The sequence below is a fragment of the Crotalus tigris genome, unplaced genomic scaffold (assembly GCF_016545835.1).
Source record: "Crotalus tigris isolate CLP2741 ecotype Arizona unplaced genomic scaffold, ASM1654583v1 scf7180000024359.8030256, whole genome shotgun sequence".
Classification (NCBI taxonomy): Eukaryota; Metazoa; Chordata; class Lepidosauria; order Squamata; family Viperidae; genus Crotalus; species Crotalus tigris.
The window spans coordinates 1,167,833-1,188,514 of NW_024100528.1; the positions used below are offsets into that span (position 1 = coordinate 1,167,833).

The 20,682-nt window shown below is 34.8% G+C and overlaps 1 long non-coding RNA gene across 1 annotated transcript; it reads right to left on the reverse strand.

Moving 5' to 3' along the window:
- Positions 1–5,540: 5,540 nt before the first annotated feature.
- LOC120300835 lies at positions 5,541–14,336 on the reverse strand. The gene is made up of 2 exons (XR_005554749.1): positions 14,185–14,336; positions 5,541–7,086 (listed from the first exon to the last, which is right to left on the reverse strand). It is a non-coding gene; the product is annotated as an uncharacterized LOC120300835 (long non-coding RNA).
- Between the last annotated feature and the right edge of the window lie 6,346 nt (positions 14,337–20,682).

Consider the following 20,682-nt stretch of genomic DNA (forward strand, 5'->3'; position numbering starts at 1 on the left):
GTATAGATTTTATTGTATTTCAGAACTGATTTCATAAACAGTTGACTTTCATAGTAACTGATTTCTCAGCAAGATACCAGCCAATAGAATAATCATAATTCTAATTCATCATGTTATTATATTGTAGATAAATTGCAAATGCCCCATTTTTCTACTCATAATTGCCCAAATCTGAAATGGGGAATCTCAGATTTCATGTGGATCTGTATCATAAACAGGCAATATGAACATCATTTCAGCTTGAATAGCTCTTCAAAGCTTTCTGGCATTTCAAAGGTCTCTTGTTAACAAAATAACCTTTGAGTTAACAAATAACCTTTAAACACTAAGATGATCTGAACTGCAACCAGCTTCAAGATTATCAGATTGTTTTTTTCATGATTGTGCTCTTAACAACTCTGAAGCTTCTACAAGTGCAGATACAGAAGCATGAAGTGTATTAGGACAAATATCTGGAGTAGTAATAAAAGGGAACACTAACATGTAGAAGTGTAAGAATAGACTTAGATTTCAAGACACCTAAGTTTGACAAGAAGAATTTCTGATTCTACCTCACACCAAAAGACTCAATGGACATCCCAGGCTCAGCAAACAGGCAACCCCTACTTGTGAAGACTATGGCCCCTTCTTGCTTATATAAGCAATTCCAACAGCTCTATTCAGTGCCTGACAAATAACCTAGATTCTAACTAGGCAGCAAGAGTCTGGGACAATAAGTTTATACAAGCCTTGATAAGGGAATTTCAAGCACTTCTTCACAGGCTTCTCTTTATCATCATTGTATACTCTACTCTCTGCTATATTCCTTCACCTACTTCTCCAATCTCCATACCTGCCTTTAAACTTAGTTAGTCCTTACTCTGCAGGAACTTACAATCAGGATCTGTGACTTACTTAGAAAAAGTTGGTGTTTTCTTTATGGGGGAAAATGTAAACTCATTCTTTCAAACTTTAAAAGTTGTCATCTTTTATTGTACAGACTGATTCCCTCTGAGATGAAATTGTTATCAATATGGATGCCTTTGTTCATCTCCAGGATTCAGGTACAAGTTTTAAAAGGTTTCATGATTATTATTTTGTTCTGTTTGTTTTGATTGCATTTAAAAATATTTGTATTTATGCGGTTTGAGATTCTGAAAATGTATTCTTTATTTGCTCATTTATTTTATAGAGGATGAAGAGTTTTCTTTGTCAAGCTATCATCAATTATGTAAATAGTATAATACCTCTATTTTTCCCTAATACTGAGATAGTGTTTGAACAAATTGTATTTGCTGATAATTAAATGAACCCTTTCTGGCCATGGTAACAATAGAAGTGATGCATAGAAGGTTCTATTGCCTATGGGAACATTTCAAAGCAATATAAAGTATCTTACTGCTTTTTGCTTCAACTAAGAGAATCAAATTGGCTGTGTGGTGTGATGGGCCACAAGATAAATACAAAGCTAAACCATCTTGTATGGGCCAAGTAAATTACATTTTACTGAAATGTTGTGACTGTTTTTAATTAATGCAGTTACTTTTACATTTTAATCAGAAATGTTGAAAAAAAAACTTGCTAGTATTCTGAACCTGAATTTTAAAATATACTAGAAAACCCATGCCCCATTGGCTCATCACTTCAAAAATATTTCCTTACTTAAACAGAGAAATAGAAACCAATGATGGGCATAAAAGCAGTGGGAGCAGGAATAATTTTCGACTTCCTTCCAGCTTCCCCACTGAGTTTCCTTGTGGAATCTGGCAGAGAGCATCAGAAATTTCCCTTCCCTTCTCTTCCCAGCAGGCAGATAAGTGGCTGCTGCTGTGTGAGAGGGACTGAAGGATTATGAGACTAGCTGGGAAACTGTCACAGAACATTGAAAATGAAGATCATGTGGATGCAGAAGCAGCCCAAGCAGTGTATTTGCATTGTTTAATCCATTGCATACTTATACATGTTAAGATTACTGGATTTAGTACAGTTTATGAAAAACAGAGCCGAGATGCCTCTCAGTTTTGTTAATATAACTCCCTTGCATATTTTGCATTCTCTATAAAGTTTCTTTTCCACTATTAGTACAAAACAATCTGATCAGTTTTCATAATGGTTTGTGGAATGAGCAGTAAGTAAGCCCTTTACACAATTCTTTTCATTTGTTTCCTTCCTCTTATGTTTTTCATTTAGATTTTTATTTCAGGCAAATATTACTGTATATTCCGGTGTATAAGACGACTTTTGAGAGTATTGAAACAGCCTCCGAACTCGAGGGTCATCTTATACGCCAAGTCATATGCCGGAAATAAGGTAGTTTCTGGCATATAAGACAACTTTCTAGGTATGTGACTCGGCGTCAATCGTCTTATACACCGGAAATAACGTAGTTTCCAGTGTATAAGATGACTTTCTAGGCATGCGACTCGGTGTCGATCGTCTTATATGCCGGAAATACCAGTAGTTTCTGGCATATAAGATGACTTTCTAGGCATGCGACTTGGCGTCGATCGTCTTGCGACTCAGCGTCAATCGTCTTGCAACCCGGCGTTGAACTAGGGGGTTGTCTTATATGCCGGGTCACCCTATATGCCGGAATATATGGTACTAGGCTTAATATTTGTAGAATATATGTGTTTGTGTGTGCATGTGTATCCTGCATAGCTGAAACTTTGCATATACAAAATCAAAATATTTTTTTCCTTAAGAAAACCTGAACTGTGTTACCTGAAATTTGTAGGGCATATGAACACCCTCAACATCCATTTTTCTGGCCTTTAGAGTTCCTAAGGAATACTTTACTTCCTTCCCTTTCCCTTTTGTCCTTCTATCTTATGCATTATCTCCAAATCTAATTCTTTCAGCTCTTCCAGTTTTTTAAAAAAATAAAACTTTAAAAAGGACAGATATACTTTAAAAAAAAAACTTTCAAAAGGACAAAGTTTCTAAATGTGTCTTTATTTATAAAAATCTATACATAACTGTATTATACAATTTCCATAACTGAATCTAATAAAGCTTTATTTTTTTATTTCATGAGAAATACATTTTCTCTGTGTTTCTAATGAATAAAATTGATAGGGGAAGTATTATAAAGAAAATCCACAACTGATATGCCAGTTGTATAAGTCCAAGTTATTGTCCCAGAAAAAATGCTGGATTCATCAGTTTTATTCTGTACAGGAAAAAAGACAATTGGCAAATTGTAAGTACCCCTCCCTGCTCCAAACTGAATTTTTAAACAATTTAAAACCAAGAATTCATGATAATCAGGAATCCCATTGGTGAGCACAAGTAAATATGTATCCAAAAGTGGACCCTGTTGTTGAAATAAGATATGACTTAGTTGTTATCTAAAAACATTTTGTTGGAATTTGTTTGGACATGGGGGCCCAGGATCAGAGGCAACTAAGGTAGGAAAAAGTTAGACTTGGGGATTTTGGCTCACAATTTTCAGTTCTGGCTATTCATTACTATAATTCACTTGACTTCTAGTAAACTATACCTTTCTCGATAAATGGAGTTAAGGATCATTCTTACTTAGATATTCAAGCTGAGGCAGGTTTGACAAGTATATAATGATTATACCAAATATAGTAATGTAAATTACATTCTTCTTGTAATTTTCAAATTTCTTCAGCCACAGATTTAAATCCAGATTTACATGTATATTTATCTAAATAAATAGGACTTATATTTAGCTGCTTTATGGCACAGTGGAATCTCAATGTGCTGCTGGAACAGAATTGGGATGAAGCCCAGGTTACTTTATGTTGTCAGAAATTGTAAAGATCTCCTGCTTTCAAAGCATACTAATATCCAGCTGACATTAGAGATGAAGCAGCAGCGATATTTGCCAGACCTGTTTTGAAGAGCAGCCAGGATAAGGAAAAAGACAATTTTCACCATATTATATCACATCTGACACAGAGGTAGCCCAAAGCAGAGTCCTAAACAATTCTAATACACTCAAATCAGTATCAGTCCAAATGTTTCAACTTGACTAAATAGGAAAACTAATAGCAAAAAAATACTGTACTGAAATTAATTGTTATAAATTAAGTATTATTTAATCACATTAATTTACTAAACTAGCTTTATGTGCCATAGTATCAGTTCATCAGAGAAAGTTAATTAAAGTATGAAAGTCAAGAGAATATATATTTTATATTATTTTACATTAAAAACACCCAAAATTAGATGAAATAGATTTTGACCTCTTAAATGTGTTAAGGATTATCTAATCCATTTTATTAGTCAATTCTGAAATAGACTTTGTGCCAATCATGAGTAAAGAATCGTTTCACATGAGAATTTTCCAATAATAAAAAATATTATTTTTATTCCCAAAAAATAAAACATATATACTGTAAGTTATATTGGATTTATATATTTGTTTTTCTGATAGAATGGGAAGAATCAATATTTATGTAAGAGCAACATTTCATAGAACAGAATGTATTTTAAATCTGTTTTTGTACCTACCTACAACATTTTTCAGCAAATCAGGAAGAAAAGTAATGACAAGCTAGATTGCTCTAAGACATAAAATATGCCAAGTCTGATAAAAATCAGCATAGCAGTTTTTGAATTAGGTTCCTTTAAATTCTTAAGTCATCAAAAAAACCTTCCAGAATTTTTCTTTTTTGAGTCATAAAATGATGAAATTACAGTGAAGTTTTCATACAATAGAAAATATCTGCACTATTTCATTTTTTATCTATTTTTTATTTTGGAGCAAAGGTAAGGATGTGGACAAGAAATAATATGTTTTCTTCTTGCAGGGAAATTCTGTTGATAATTGAGGGTAGGAAGACCTACTAGTAATTAATTTAAGCCTACTGGTGTTAAAAGAAACTATAGTATTTTAAACAGTCATATAGATAAGACAGAAAAAAATACAATAATCATGAGAAGAAATGGAAATCACTGGTGAGAGTTTTTATTTTCACTGAATGAATATAAATTGTACCTGATTTCATTGACCAGATTAGGAGTCAAGACTGACACTTATTTGGTTCACAGTTCTTTTTTTTGTAATTTAAAGAGACAGTGACTATAAACTGACACAAGGATCCCTTTTCCTATTTAAGCAATAGGAGAAAATTAAAATTTCACAGTTGTTGCTTCTATGAGATTCTTTTATTGTCATATTCTTTGAATAAACTAATGTTCAAATTCCTGCTAGACATTTTTCTATGCTTCTACCCCAGTTTTCCTCAGTTTCCCTGCTCATGTAAATTAAAATTCCATTATCACTATATTTGTTCCAGAAATGTCTTGCTGTTAGGATGTCATTTTCTGCAGACCTCTGAATTTCAAAGATTATAATCTATTTAAGTATTTTCTCCCCATGTATGTATTGCTCTCAGAGAAAGAAAAAATGTTTTTTAAAGAGTAAATCAAATGGCAAATATAATATAAACTGAAACACAAATTTCCTAAAAAAAATACAGAGCTCACTTTTTATTATGTTTAAACATTATTCTTTCAATGAATTTTGTAAGATGATGTAACAAAAGATGGCTAATTGTAAACAGGGCAAAAAAGAAAAAGGTCAGTAATAGAGAAATAATACATTTATTATTTATTATAAAATTTCCAGGTGGAGATCAGTGAGGGGAATCAAATAAATCCCTCTGATTCATGCAGAGTCATGCAGTAAGCACTTGAGATTTGAAAAGAAAAGATTTGAAGACTTTTCCCCTCTTTCCTGTACAGATAATTGCCTTTAATAACTAAGTTGCTATTTTGGCTTCAGAATATCGGCTTTTCAAATTAGTTGAGTTCTGAAGGTCCTCTGGAGCATAAAATCTCTGATTAAACACTTTCTAAAGTTCATCCTGTGGGTAAAAGTAAAAATTCCATTACTTTAGAAAGAACAGTCATATCAGATTTATCAAGACAGTAATACTAGGAGGAAACTGGAATAAGTTGAGACAGCTTCCTCTGTAATAAATAGTCATCAAGAAACCCCATTTATTAAAAAAAATGGTTCTAATGCTTCCCAATAATAAAATGAATCCTAACATTATTGTATGCTGTCTTAAATACAAATAATGTTATATTAATTTTAGAATTACTGGTACTGCAAAAACAGAATTTTAAAGGCTTCCTCCTCCTCCTCCTCCTCCTCCTCCTCTTGTGCCACCTCTACCTTCTCTTTGGATCAACTATTATTATGATAGGTTTGCTCTGATACAGATCCTAGCTATTCATGGAATGGGAAAATAAACAGTAAATGGGATAGATATGCATAACTTGTTCAACATTCAATCCAATATCTTGGATATTGATCCACCTGTGTTGTGTAGTGGGCTGGAAGAAGCAGCACTGCATGAAAAAGATAGGAAATAAGTGCTGTGTGTTGCCTTGAGATAGAGACAGTAGGAGAGAAGGGAAAATTGGATGTAGGGATCAACAGGTCTCTGCTCAAATCATACTGACTCTTGTTCTTGGGCAGCCCAGGCATTAGAAAAAGAGTTGTATATACTTGTATATACCTCTTTGGCCCGCAGCTTTTTACTGCTCCTGTTGAGCTGGAAGAGGTTTCGCCGCATGGCTGCGCCCTCGCATGCAGGTCCCCCAACGGAAATACATCTGGACCCCTAAAGCCAAGCCTGTTTGCTCTCTGAAAGCAGCAATTGAGAATTTGGACCCACAGGAAGTGGAGATGCACATGCACCTAGCGGAACTGCAGCGATGCTACAAAGAGAAACAGTGGGAATTGGCCAAACTGCAGAGGCGGCATGACCATGAGCGAGAGGAGAGTTCCTGGAGTCCAGCTCAACGGGGACCAGGGCGGCCTAGGAAATGCAAGCACACTCGGTTCATTGCGACAGGTTTCCATGGGCAAGAGTGACAGCAGGAAGATCAAGTCTGTAAAAACTAGCCTATCCATACTGTGTAGAGAGCTGAGGGCCGAGGGAAAGCCCAAGAAGAAAAAATGGAAAATATCAGAAACAACTTACAGCGGCATCAAAAGTTCCCAGGAGAAAGTTTGTTGCAAGAAGAGCAAAGTCCTGCAATCGGCCCTCAGAAGAAAAAATGGGGCACTGACCCTCTCTCCTCGCAATGCCAAGGCCATCCTCAGCAAGGGCAAGAAGCTGTCTAAGGTTAAGAACAAGGTGGTCAGCAAGCAGTGCAAAGGCCGGGCAGTCAGTTGGCTGATGGAAAGTTTGCCATTGAGGATCATTTTGAAGAGGAGGAGATGCCACCCACTGGTATGAAGATATGACCTCTGCCCAGTCCTGTACCATCCTCAAAGAAGATCTTCAGGATGGACTGCATGTGCTTATCCCCAAAGAGGACAGTCTGTTCTACAATGTTAATGCTGTTAATATAGGATATTATTGCTTTGACATTTGTTTTGACTGTAATGTTTGTGTATACATGTGTGGTTCTGGGTAATGAGGTATTCTCATGAATTATCAATATATTTTACTTTATATTCTTTCCTTCATTTTTTTTCACAATTATAATTTATTTTTAGTTGTAAACATTTGCTAGTTTTTATATAGCTACTCTATTATTTTCATCTGTCCACAAATCATTTATTAATTGGCCCCATGTTTTCAACTTAGAAATTGTAAATAATATGTTTGTCATCTTGCTTCCCTTTATCTGGCTCTTTAGAATCTCTTCATCTGACCCACTGTGGTTTACTAATGGCTAGAGATGCACACTAGGCAGTGCCACTGGAAATATCAAACACTGGCAGAACAAAGCTCTATCAAGTTGTGTTTGATTATAGTTAGTGGATTCTGAATTAGAAATCATTTTCCAAGATCAAAATATAGTGTAACCTAAAAATGCATTACTTTTCATGATGTTTAGCATGTTTATCACATCATAATGATAATCTTATGATAATCTCAATCTTATGGTGAAAACAAAACAAAATATAACAAGCAAACAAAACTCACATAGACTTTTAATAAATCTGATTTTAAGCGAGTGAAACCCAAAGATTCCTAAAAAAGAAAAGTTGGAATCTCACTTTGAAGCAGTTCATTAAAATTATTTCTTTGGATAATAAGATGGCAGCATATAAATTTAATAAATAAATCAACAATGACAGCTGAAAGACTAACTCTTTCTGTGATTCTCCCATTCTAAATCCATTGTCACAAATGTGGCCACCTTCACAACAACCAGGAATGGGTAGAAAGAGATTTTTCTCTGCCTTAGTTCAAAGTATGAGTTGCATACTTAAATTTTCTAAAAGAAGATGCTGTCATCACTATAATCATGCTCTGGTCCCAGTTGAGATAGCAATAGACTTTCAAGTTGTTGTTTGTTTATTTGTTTATTGAATGGGGGATTAATTCTGTCAAGATAGGACAAACAATGCCTTTAGGAAAGATGAGACATTTATCTTAGGCACCAGATTTAGGATAAGAAGATTGAACACCAAATTGATGTTGTGGTTATTACTATAACTATGAGTAGTAATTGTTGTACTAACACAGGGATCTTCAAACTTGGCCCTTTTATGACTTGTGGACTACAACTCCCAGTATTCCTCAGCCAGAGACATGTTGTCTCTCTCTTTTTACCCTCTCTGGACAGTTTTCTGAATCAACTGCCAAAATATTTTTGGCAAGCATTGGTACTGAACTTCGATTTGAAATGGAAACAACACTTGTTCTTTGCCTCAGGAAAACAAAACATCTACACTGAAGAAATAACTTTAAGAGCAAACAAATTATTGCAACAGGAGATAAGTCTTGCAGGAATTCTGACATACTTACAAAAGCTATTTTTATAATGCATTTGAATCCACTTCTTATCAAATGGGGGAAAGTGTTGTTTTTCTAGATTTTTTACTTCTAAAGAAGTATGAGGAAATCTGTTTGCTTATGATTTTAAATGAATGCTTCAAAGTCTGTCTGTATTCTGATATTACTGTGTTGTTAATCAAATGCTACTTATCATTCACAGCAATTCAAGGTATTGTACAAAATAAAAATATAATGTAAACATATAAAGTAATATAAGATTAAAGTAATGGATTGATTGAATGAGATTAAAAATATGATGACAAGAATAAAATCAGAAATAATTTTCTATATTTAATAGATTATTATATTTAATATATTGATATTGCTGAAAAGCAAGCCATCATCAATGGAACAGAGCATTTATTTTAAAGAAAAAGATGTTCAATCTTGTACTTGCAATAAAATCATCCCCTAAAAAAAATCCAGACAGCCATTAAATGACAGCAAAAAGTTTTTTTTAAAAAAAATCTGTATTTATACAACCCAGATCATTTCATGGAACATGATTCAACAACAGATTATAGGTAAATGAAGCAAGAAAAAGTAGTGGAAAAAAAGATTTTAAATCTTAAACAGCCACACAATGTCAATTTGACAAATTCGCTTGATAGTAAATCTTACAATATATTTAAGTAATTAAGAAACAAAACATAACATAAACTGAAGCATTTGCTATTTCTACAAGATAAAGTAGGCAAAAAATTCTTCAACAATTAATTAGTTTATTGCCTGAGGCTGAAAGAAGTAGAAATTTAAAATACAGCTGACAAAACCAAGTTTCAAGCTTAAAGCAAAGAAGGAGAAAAATAATGGCTTCATTCCAAAACAGTATTTTACAAATGAGTAAAGAACTTATGTTCACAAAAGAGATACTGATCATTTCAAAAAAATGGAGAAATGTGGATGTTTTGCTAATTTGTACCACTCCTTTAACCTCTGTACCACCTCTTAAGCCTCTTGGCCCTATAACAGACTTTTCTAACAGAGATGAAATGACAGAAGGTGTTGAAGCCACAGGAACCTTGGGAGGAAGTGATCATGCAATATTGAAATTCAACATTATGGAAGCACAAGCAATAGAACACAGTCAAACTAGAGTCTTGGACTTTAACAGAGCCAATTTCAGTAAACTTAAAGAGATCTTGGGAAGTGTAGCAATCACTCCTTAGTCATTGAAGGGTGCAAAGAAATGGCCACCCGAACGTAGCCGTTTATTGTTTTTATAGAGTTTTTCAAATAGCAATAGATACAGCATGGCAACAGCATTTCATTGGCTAAAATCCTTTACCAATCCTCAAGAGTAAAAAAGTTAGAGGCCATAAACAGGAAAACTTGTTGTTCACCCATTAGCCTTATCAAATTGGCAAGGTCGCATAGACCTGCGTCACGTCACCATGGTGATGTGGGGGGGGGGGAGAAGAAGATGCATAACAAAGGCACAAGCGTTGTTAGGACAGTTTTCTGCTCGCAACTTTCGCCTGTCTCTTATCCCTACATCTCACTCCTTTTTGTTTTGTTAGACGAAATATCGCCATAAGCGGGGTTAATAAAAAGATTATAATTAGGAGAGGAGCATCCTTGCAGTTGTTAATATAGGGCCAAAACTTGACCCTGAGGCAATGTGAGAGAGGATCTACTGGGATTTAAAGCTCTAATACATATATTGCAAAATGAAAGAAATACATTACATAAGCAGCATCTATAAAAATCCTAAGGTACCAATTTTCAAATCAAAGGCCAAATTGTGTAAAATTTAAATCTGGTGCTGGATGGTTCATGAATTATCAAAAATATTGAAACAATACATTTCCTCAAAACGTTTACAACCGAAATGCTGGTGTAGAAGCATATAATCAATTGCAACGTGATTTTGCAAAATAGTTCTTCTCAAATTTTGCAGTTCATGGTTGATCGCTGAAATAGTTGAAGTAGTATTAATTGTCTTTGCCAAATTTCATATAATAGCATTAATGTTGAGGTGGGCACGAACAGCAAGTCCTTGTACACCCACTAAAGATATAGCCAATGCTACAAAGTAAGGTTGTCTCAAAGTCACAAGTGTTGTCTAGCATGACATCACGTGGAGAATGGTTCGTGTGAACTTGTTGTTTGGAAAGCAAAACAGGAATCAGCTGGCTGAGGCCACATTGCGCTTCACTAATATTAGCAGGAATATAATTTAAAGTTTCTTGACCACACGTAAAAAAACCCTCCTTGCAGTAGCCAAGCATGTCCAAAATGAAAGGAAGTCTCTATTGAAGCTGTGCAATTTAAAGCAGGTGAGCCAATGCAATGACAGTGAGGTTTTTTAAGCAATAACCTCCCAGAGTCAGTGAAGTTTTGAATTACTGCAGAAGGGGTGCAAACAAAGACTAAACATATAGAAAGCAAATTACATGTAATACATTTCAGATAAACAAAAGAAGTCATTTTGTGTGATGTTAGATTTTGCTTCATTCGTTCGAATGATTGTTTGAGTGGGATGACAGTTACAGTTGTCAAAGGGCAGATGTTAACAATCAGACATAAACAAATGATGGATAAGAAATTTGCAGTTAAAACCGCAAAAATGGCAGCATACAGGTTCTCGGGGATCAAGTTCTTTACATCTCCCCATGTCACTGGCTGCCTGGCATGTCAGGATTGGATTACTTGCTGTGCCATCTGTAGAGTCACCCTTGCCATTTCTGGGACTGGGTCCAGGGACTGGTGCAACGACATCCCTGGCTGGGTGATCACAACGCGCTGGAATCCGCAAAGGTCCTGTTGGAGCAAGCACAGCAGCGTAGCCCCGCCCCCAAGTGATCAGAGGGACTGATCCCAACCATGCTTTGTCTGGTAATGCCCGATTTGCCAGAGGTGGAGGCAAGCTTGTTTTCTGTTGAGAGTGTCTCTGATAAGCAGTCAAATTTGGAATGGAAATATTCAATTGGTGTAATGTAAATAATACTTTTTGAACCTGTTGTATTACCCACGACAAATTGGGTATCCTAGATAATCCGTCCTTTTTTATTTGTTTGTGAAGGCAGTCCTTGAAAGACCAATTAGCACGTTCCACGATAGCTTGACCCGTGGAATTATAGAGAAGACCATGAGTAAAAACAATATTTCAGGTTGTATAAAATTGTCCAAAAAAAGATAAAAAATAACATGTGAACCTGTTTCCCCTCATAGAGGTGGGGGAAATTGTTCCTAAATACCTATTTGTGAATATACATTTCTAAAAAGCCAAAAAGAGAGAACATGGATAATGTCCATTTGTCATAGTTGATTAGAGGCAAAACCACATAAAAGACATAAAAAAGACATACAAAAGACATACAAAAAAAAATTAGGCCCAGGAAGGGAGGAGTGATTGTGTATATGAGATACAAAATAATAAATGCTTTCAGTTATGGAGCAGCTGCTGCAAAGTTAAAAACAAAGTCAGAAGATTGGGGCCAATCCTGGGCATGATGTAAGCACCTGAAGAAGTAAAAGTAAGTTGGCACACTTAATGAGAGTCAGAGATTAAGTTAAAAGACTGTTGAGAAAAGATTTGAAAAGCTAAAATAATTCTGAGCATTGTGATAAGGGTTGCATTGCAGTGTAGGACACTTTCCAGATATCATCCTTGTAAACAATTGCTCCTCATTCACCCTCCATCAGAAAAAGCAATAACTTGTGGCAAGGGAAAAAGAGGAAGAAAATAGTGTCTGGACTAGAAAGGAAACAAGCAAGTCAAAAATCATTAGGCAAATGATATGAAATACAGCCTATATAGTCAGTTAAAGCACATTAAAGAGATAAGTTATTTTTGAAAACAATATTAATTAATCAGTTCCTTTTCCACGGCAAGCTCTTGTGCCTCCTAAGGTTATCATTTTAGCAACCACCTGGATAAAAAATAAAACATTTTGGGATGGGATATGGTATAAGTAAATATTATTCAATTCAATATACTTTCTGTACTTCTATTACAGTTAACGCTCCATTAGGTAATTTACTAGTAGGAAAAAATCAAAAGTGTAAAATTCTGTCCACAAATTGAGTATTCATGATGTCATCAATTTGTGCAACTATATTTTTTTCTGGGACTTATTGCAATCCTAAATCATTTTATATTTTTTGAAAGCCAATTAAATTGTATCTTTGGTGCGTCAATTTAAGCAAAATCCATTCAGATGGAAACAATTTGTATATAAATAGGTTAAACATTTATAAATCTATAACAATGTAATTCAGTTAGTTCTTTTGGCTGTTGGATATAAAAAATATTGTCCAACATTGCTGTTTCTCTTTTGAGTAAAAAAAAATTTATTTGCCGAAACTGCATAGGTGAATGTCAAGTTTCAGATTCACTCCACTCTTCTCAGATTACAATTCCAAGCAGAGGAAAAAAAATTTAAACGAACAGTTCCCCCCCCCCTCCTTCCTGTCTCTGGCTTTTTAAGCTACGCAGCCAGCCGAAGAGAGGGGGGGGGGAAATATCACCACCAAAAAATAGTTTCACCTCCTTCCTATGCATTTTGCAATAAATTATCTCATACAAATATTTACTATTATTTTCACAGTTAGGGAAAGAATGGGTGGGTTTTAAAGGCTAACACACACTTCAACAAATTAACTCATTCAGTTTCATACTGACTGTTTGCATAAAACCATTCCACATACAATTATTTCATTTCATACTTTCTCCAGGCAAACCATATATTCTTAGCAAGGCCTTTTTGTATTGTTGATATCAGAGAGGGCTTTGAGCCTTTTCCAAGTCTTGGAATAACACAGAACAACACAAACAAATGTATATACACAGATACTGTTACAACAACATTTATTTAGACATATAACTTGTCCTGCAAGAAGCGAGAAAAATGACAAGGTGATTTTAACCAAAAAGTGGTTTTGAGGGCCCTAATCATTTCCCATTTTTCTCACCATTCCAAGCCCAAGCATAATGTTCTGAGTAGCCACACACACACACATAACACAAAACACAACCAGACATTTGTCTGACGGCTAACTTAATATATTGCAGAGCATTCCGATTGCTCAAAAGACTTTGTTCTGAGGGAGTAAATTTGATTTATGACTTTAACTAATCAGCAAAGAATTAGCCTCTTCAGAAGAAGCTGAAAATCCAATTAAAGATGTTTTTTAAAGGAATAAATTTTACTTAGTTGCAAGCAGAAGCGGGCTGAAGTTAATTGCCGTTCTGAAATATTTGGGTCCATTTTTTTTCTTTTCTATCTGACAGGAGTGAACACTATAGGTGTTTTAGCCTAAGCCTCCGATGCTTAAGATTCGAAGAACACTGTTTTCTTATCTCCCCAATCAGCTTCCTTATGTTCGTTTCAAGCGTTGCCAAGCCTGATTTCTGTAGCAGGAGTCTGAACTCCTGTACATGCTTTTGCTGAGGGTGAAATAATTTACAGCCCATACTTACTCACTAAGGGGTCTCGTAAGACGAAAGTGCACCTAAGGGTCTGTTCCAGACGATGGTAAGTATGTTGGCAGCTGCTTCTTCCCGTAGGGGTTCCAAAACAAAATGTCCCTGCTGAGGGCGCCAGCTGTAGTAATCACTCCTTAGTCATTGAAGGGTGCAAAGAAATGGCCACCCGAACGTAGCCGTTTATTGTTTTTATAGAGTTTTTCAAATAGCAATAGATACAGCATGGCAACAGCATTTCATTGGCTAAAATCCTTTACCAATCCTCTAGAGTAAAAAGTTAGAGGCCATAAACAGGAAAACTTGTTGTTCACCCATTAGCCTTATCAAATTGGCAAAGTCACATAGACCTGCGTCACGTCACCATGGTGATGTGGGGGGGGGGGAAGAAGAAGATGCATAACAAAGGCACAAGCGTTGGTAGGACAGTTTTCTGCTCGCAACTTTCTCCTGTCTCTTATCCCTACAGGGAAGAATTCCATGGATGAGAATCCTCAAGAGGAAAAAACCTCAAGAAGCTTGGGAAATTTTGAAAAGTGAGAAAATAAAAGCACAGTCTAGCACAATACCAACAAAGAAAAAAAATAACAGCTCTCAAAAGAAACCAGCATGGCTGCATAAAGAACTCTCTGATAAATTGAAAGATAAAAAGGATAAGTATAAAAAGTGGAAAGAGGGGCGCATAACTAAGGCAGAATATCAGCAAATACCCAGAGCCTACAAAGACAAAGTGAGGGAAGCTAAGGCTCAAAATGAACTAAGGCTTGCGATGAAAGTAAAAAAATAACAAAAAAAACTTCTTTCAACATATGAAAAACAAGAAAAAGGTTAAGGAAATGACTGGTCCATTAGTGGGTGAAAGTGGCAAGAAGGTGGCAAGCAAGAGAGAGAAAGCAAAACTATTTAACTCATTTTTTGCAACTGTCTTTGCACAAAGGGAAAAAACAGTCCAATCTATCAAAAATAGTACCATAAAAAACAGATTAGAAACACAAGTTAAGATAGGCAAGAAAATGGTAAATGAGATCCTGTCCAGCCTAGATAAGTTCAAATCATCAGGACAAGATTGATTACACCCCAAGGTTCTCAAGGAACTGGCAGATGTGATCTCAGAACCACTGAACTTTATTTTTCAAAGATCCTGGAGCACTAGGGAACTACCAGAGAACTGGAAAAGAGCTGATGTAGTTCACATCTTCAAAAAAGGGGAAAAAAGTAGATCCGGGAAACTAAAGGCCTATCAACCTGACCTCAATACCTAGGAAGATTCTGGAAAAGATAATCAAACAATGTCTCAGCGAACACCTAGAGGCAAACAAAGTCATTATTAAAAGCCAACATGGGTTTGTCAAAAACAGATCATGCCAGACAAATCTTATTGCATTCTTTGATGAAGTGACAAAATTAGTGGACCATAGGAATGCTGTGGATATAATTTACTTGGACTTCAGTAAGGCATTTGATAAAGTAGATCACAACCTACTACTTGATAAGATAGAAAAATGTGGGCTAGACAGCATCACTACCAGGTAGATTTGTAGCTAGTTGACCAGTCATACTCAGCATGTAGTCCTCAATGGAACTACATCTACAAGGAGGGAAGTGTGTAGTGGGGTGCCCCAGGGCTCTGTTCTAGGCCCAGTGCTGTTCAACATCTTCATCGATGATTTGGATGAGGGAATAGATGGAGAAACTTATCAAATTTGCAGACAACACCAAGCTGGCAGGAACAGCTACACTCCAGAAGATAAGCTTAAGATACAGGAGGATCTTTTAGATAGATGGAAGATGGATCGTAATTTAGGTCTGCTTAGAGAAGATCAAAATCTTTTCAAGCAAGTAAAGGATCAAAGACAAACTCATATTAAAAGAATTTATGGGGTGCTAGTGGAACTGGATTCAGAATCAGAATTAATTAAAGATTGTATGATCAAATGGGCGCAGAATTTTGGTGAACCAGTTCTACTGGATACCTGGGAAACTATCTGGGTGAGAAATGTTAAGTTTACACAAGCCCAGAATTTAAGGGAGAATTTTTATAAAATGTTTTATAGATGGCACCTTGATCCACAAAAGATGTCTCTCATGTATCCTGACTTACAGCCTAAATGTTGGAGATGTGGCTGTTTGGATGCCACTTATTATCATATTTGGTGTTCGTGTAAAAATATAAAAGCTTTTTGGATTAAGATATGGTGGAACATTCAGAGAATTTTTAGAAAGAGGGTAAAATTTACTCCACAATTGTTTGTGCTTGGTATTGTTACTGATTGTGATGCTAAGGAGGTTATATTGATGTTGAATTTGATTACAGCCGCAAGGCTGCTAGTAGGTCAATATTGGAAGAAGGAATCTTTGCCTACTTTGCAAGAGTGGTTTTTTAAAGTATCTTATTTGGCGGAAATGGCAAAGATTTCGGCTTTCTTAAAAGAGCAAACGCAAGAGAATTTTTTTGCTGTATGGGAAAAATGGATAAATTTTATACAATTTAAATTGGATATGAAAAAATACCATTTAGCTTTTTTATAACTTGTATAAAAACTCTACTTTTTTTTCTTTTTTTTTAAATATTTTTTCTTTTTAAGGTTTATAATTCTTTATTCATATATATATTGTTCTTAATTATCTTATAATTTTGTTAACTTCTTTTAATTAAGCCTATATTCTGCTCTGGGAAGCTCGGGGGGGGAGGAAGGGGGTGATTTGGGAAGGGTTGGGGGAGGGTTGTATTGTTTTGTTTTTTTGTCTTTTTTTGTTTTATTGTAGTTGTCATTGTTTTTTTTCTGTTTTTGTAAAAGTTTTTAAAAATTTTTCAATTAAAAAAAAAGATACAGGAGGATCTTGACAGATGTGAACATTGGGTGCTATCTAACAAAATGAAATTCAATGGTGAAAAAAGTAAGATTCTACATTTAGTTAAGAAAATCCAAATGCACAGGTGGTACCTTGCTCAATAGCAGTAACTGTGAAAGGGACCTTGGAGTTCTAGTGGACAATCACTTAAATATGAGCCAGCAGTGTGCTGCAGCTGCTAAAAAAGCCAACACAGTGCTAGGCTGCATTAACAGAGGGATAGAATCAAGATCACGTGAAGTGTTAATACCACTTTACAATGTCTTGGTAAGGCCACACATGGAATACTGCATCCAGGTTTGGTCACTACGGTATAAAAAAGATGTTGAGACTCTAGAAAGGGTACAGAGAAGATCAACAAAGATGATTAGGGGACTGGAGGCTAAAACATAAGGAACGGTTGCTAGAATTGGATATGTCTAGTTTAATGAAGAGAGGATGGGGGGGGACATCATAGCAGTGTTCCAATATCTCAGGGGCTGCCACAAGGAAGAGGGAGTCAAGCTATGCTCCAATGCGCATGAAGGCAGGACAAGAAGCAATAGATGGAAACTAATCAAGGAGAGAAGCAGCCTAGAACTAAGGAGAAACTTCCTGACAGTTAGAACAATTAACCAGTAGAATAACCTGCCTCCAGAAGCGGTGAATGCTCCAACACTGGAATTTTTTAAGAGACTGGACGGCCATTTGTCTGAAATGGTAGAGGGTTTCCTGCCTGAGCAGGGGGTTGGACTAGATGACCTGCAATGTCCCTTCTATTATTATTATTATTATTATTATTATTATTATTATTATTATTATTATATGGGATGTCATCTCATACATAGTAATAATTATTCCAAAGTGGAAAGCTAGCCTAATTAGGCTGATAGTCTAGATTCTTTTCATTCAGTTCATTACACTAAATACAGAATAATAGAGTTTGTCCAAGCACATCAGTATTTGGAAATATGGGGCACAGGCAAAGCTGGTTATACTTGAAAGTGAGGATTTGTAATATTGTTGTCACATTCTACCAAGTAAAAGATCATATGAGAACTGTATACAGAAATAGTTTAGATCTATCCCATTGGCTTGTGTCTGTAACTGTTCCAATGTTTTCATAATTCCAATATTAACCTTAATTATGTTCACTATAATGTTCACTGGGTTCAGGAACTTTACATATATTCTACATACATCACATAAAAATTATGTACATTTTTCTGAAGTCCAGTCTAATGTTCATTCTGCTAACTAGAATCTGCTTACATGAATATACAGTACTTCAGGTTTATTACATAAAAACCTGAATATAAAGAAAAATTCTGTCATGTTAAATTATTTTTGAATATTTCTGAATTTGAATTATTCAAACTGCTCCACAACCAAAGCATGTATAACAGTGTAATAACAATACTTCTATAACTTGTAAAACATTCCTCCAGAAACTTATGTATAGAAGTTTCTTCAGGAAATGTTTAGACTTATTGATACTGAATAAAAAGTGCCTCAAGAAAAGACTTAATCCTAGAGAATTTTTTTTAAAAAAAAAATCAAGAAGATTGATCTTCTGGGGCAAATATCAAAATATCTATATCAGAATGTTCAATAGATCACAAAATAGTAAAGAAAAGCCTCTTGAATTCTCCAGAACTGTTCATCAGTATGGATATAAACAAAGCGAGAAAAAAGTTGCATTTTGTCATACATATACTGACTATATCAAACTTTATTTGATTAGGTGTTATATAACTTCCATATTGTACTTATGATTATAAAAAGGGAAAAATATAATAGGTGATCCATCCCATATATATTTGATTTATAGTTCTTAGGAGCTATTTTTTTTTCTTTGTACTACTTATTTTTGTAACGTTGAATTGTTTAAGTTATGAATCCATATTCTTTCTTGACTGCTTACCTTACAAACAACTATATAAAATTTATTCAAATGTATAATAATCACATATAAGGAAAGATATATTGAGAAGCATCACAGCAACACTCCCCTCTACTGACCTGCATGTGTTAATGATAATATCTGTATCTTGTATATCCAATTTTCTCTGTTTGCAGAGGCTCGATTTCAGCTCACTACTGCAATGCTATAAAGGAATGGGACAACTTTCCATGCCTAACTGACCACAGCCAACCTGCCGTGGGACAATTCATTGCAGCCAACTAGCTATGGGACAGTTTGTCCCAGGACAATTCAACAAATACAAAAGTTAAATTAATTTCAATGTAACCATGTCCAATAATAATAAAATAAGAAAGGCAATCCAGAAATACAAAATTACAATAATTTTGATGAAAAAATGTGGTTACTAATAATAAAAATAACTGAATGAAATGATTAATACAGTATTGAATTTTCCTGCAGCAAGTTGTTCAATGGTGAATTGGCTGTGGCAAGTTGTCCCAGACCCTTCTTCAAGATATGTCCCATATATACAACCTGAAAGCCTAAAGAATATAATTTACAAGCAGTTAATAAAGGTATTTTTACAATCTAATACATAATAATAATACAGATAGATAGAAACATATAGATACTGTAGATATATAGATACTCAGCCTAACTTTTATTTCTTTGCGTTAAAATATGACCATACCATATTCACAACTTTCTTCTTTCAATACATAATTTTAAAGAGAACCATTAATACATTATTTTGTATCATTCACACCATTCAATTTTGCACAGTACTAACCCTGATTGTAATCCTGATCAGACTTGCCTTTTCTTTACACTTCACTTCTAAGCATATTAAGCAGAATGCATGTCCTGTTGATTTCAATATAGTAGTTTCTCTCTCTCTCTCTCTCTCTCTCACACACACACACACACACACACATCTTTGTTTACAGACTTCAAAAGATATTAAAACTACAAATGTGTGAATACAAAATTCTTTCAATAAATAATGTATTATCAGTGAATGTTTAATCAACCTAACAGGAAATAATTTCATTTTTCATTCCAAGCCAGAACCAAAGAGTGTAAAATATGTAGCAACTTCTTCTGAAGCATGTACAAATTATAATGAGCATTAATATTTCTCTACTTTTCTATTGTCTGAAAATAATAAATACTTAGCACACTGGAAAAAAAAGAATTTAATATAAGATTAGGGACATGTGTAAAGCCGAAACGAACAAAGCTTTACAGGATCAGAGACAGCACTACAGCTTTATTCAGATCCAAATAAAAAACAGGTACACAGTGTTAGCCACTAAGATAATACCTATTTAAAAATACTATTTGCAATGTTTTAGATAAGCATCTTTTTCAACTAACAAGAGAGTTAGCTCCAGAGAGGATGAGATTATTTATAGCTTCTTATTTGTTTGTATCAGTTTTATGCTGAACAATTCATGTGTTTTAATCAATATTTATAATGGCAAAAATGTTTGTACTCACAGTTTGCCTTCTCTGCTCTGACCTTTGGTATTGACAGAAAAGATTTGGAGTGATAATTTTAACTACTATCATTTAAAAGTAGTTATATGCTTTGAGAGACTGGGAATCTAGTGCAGAATTTTAGGTAATAACAATCATGTATACTTAAGAATTATGAGTTCTTTACAGGCCTTCATTGCATATGTATGTCAAGTAGTGTAAAACTGATGTGTTTTTTTATTCTGTTCATTTTATCA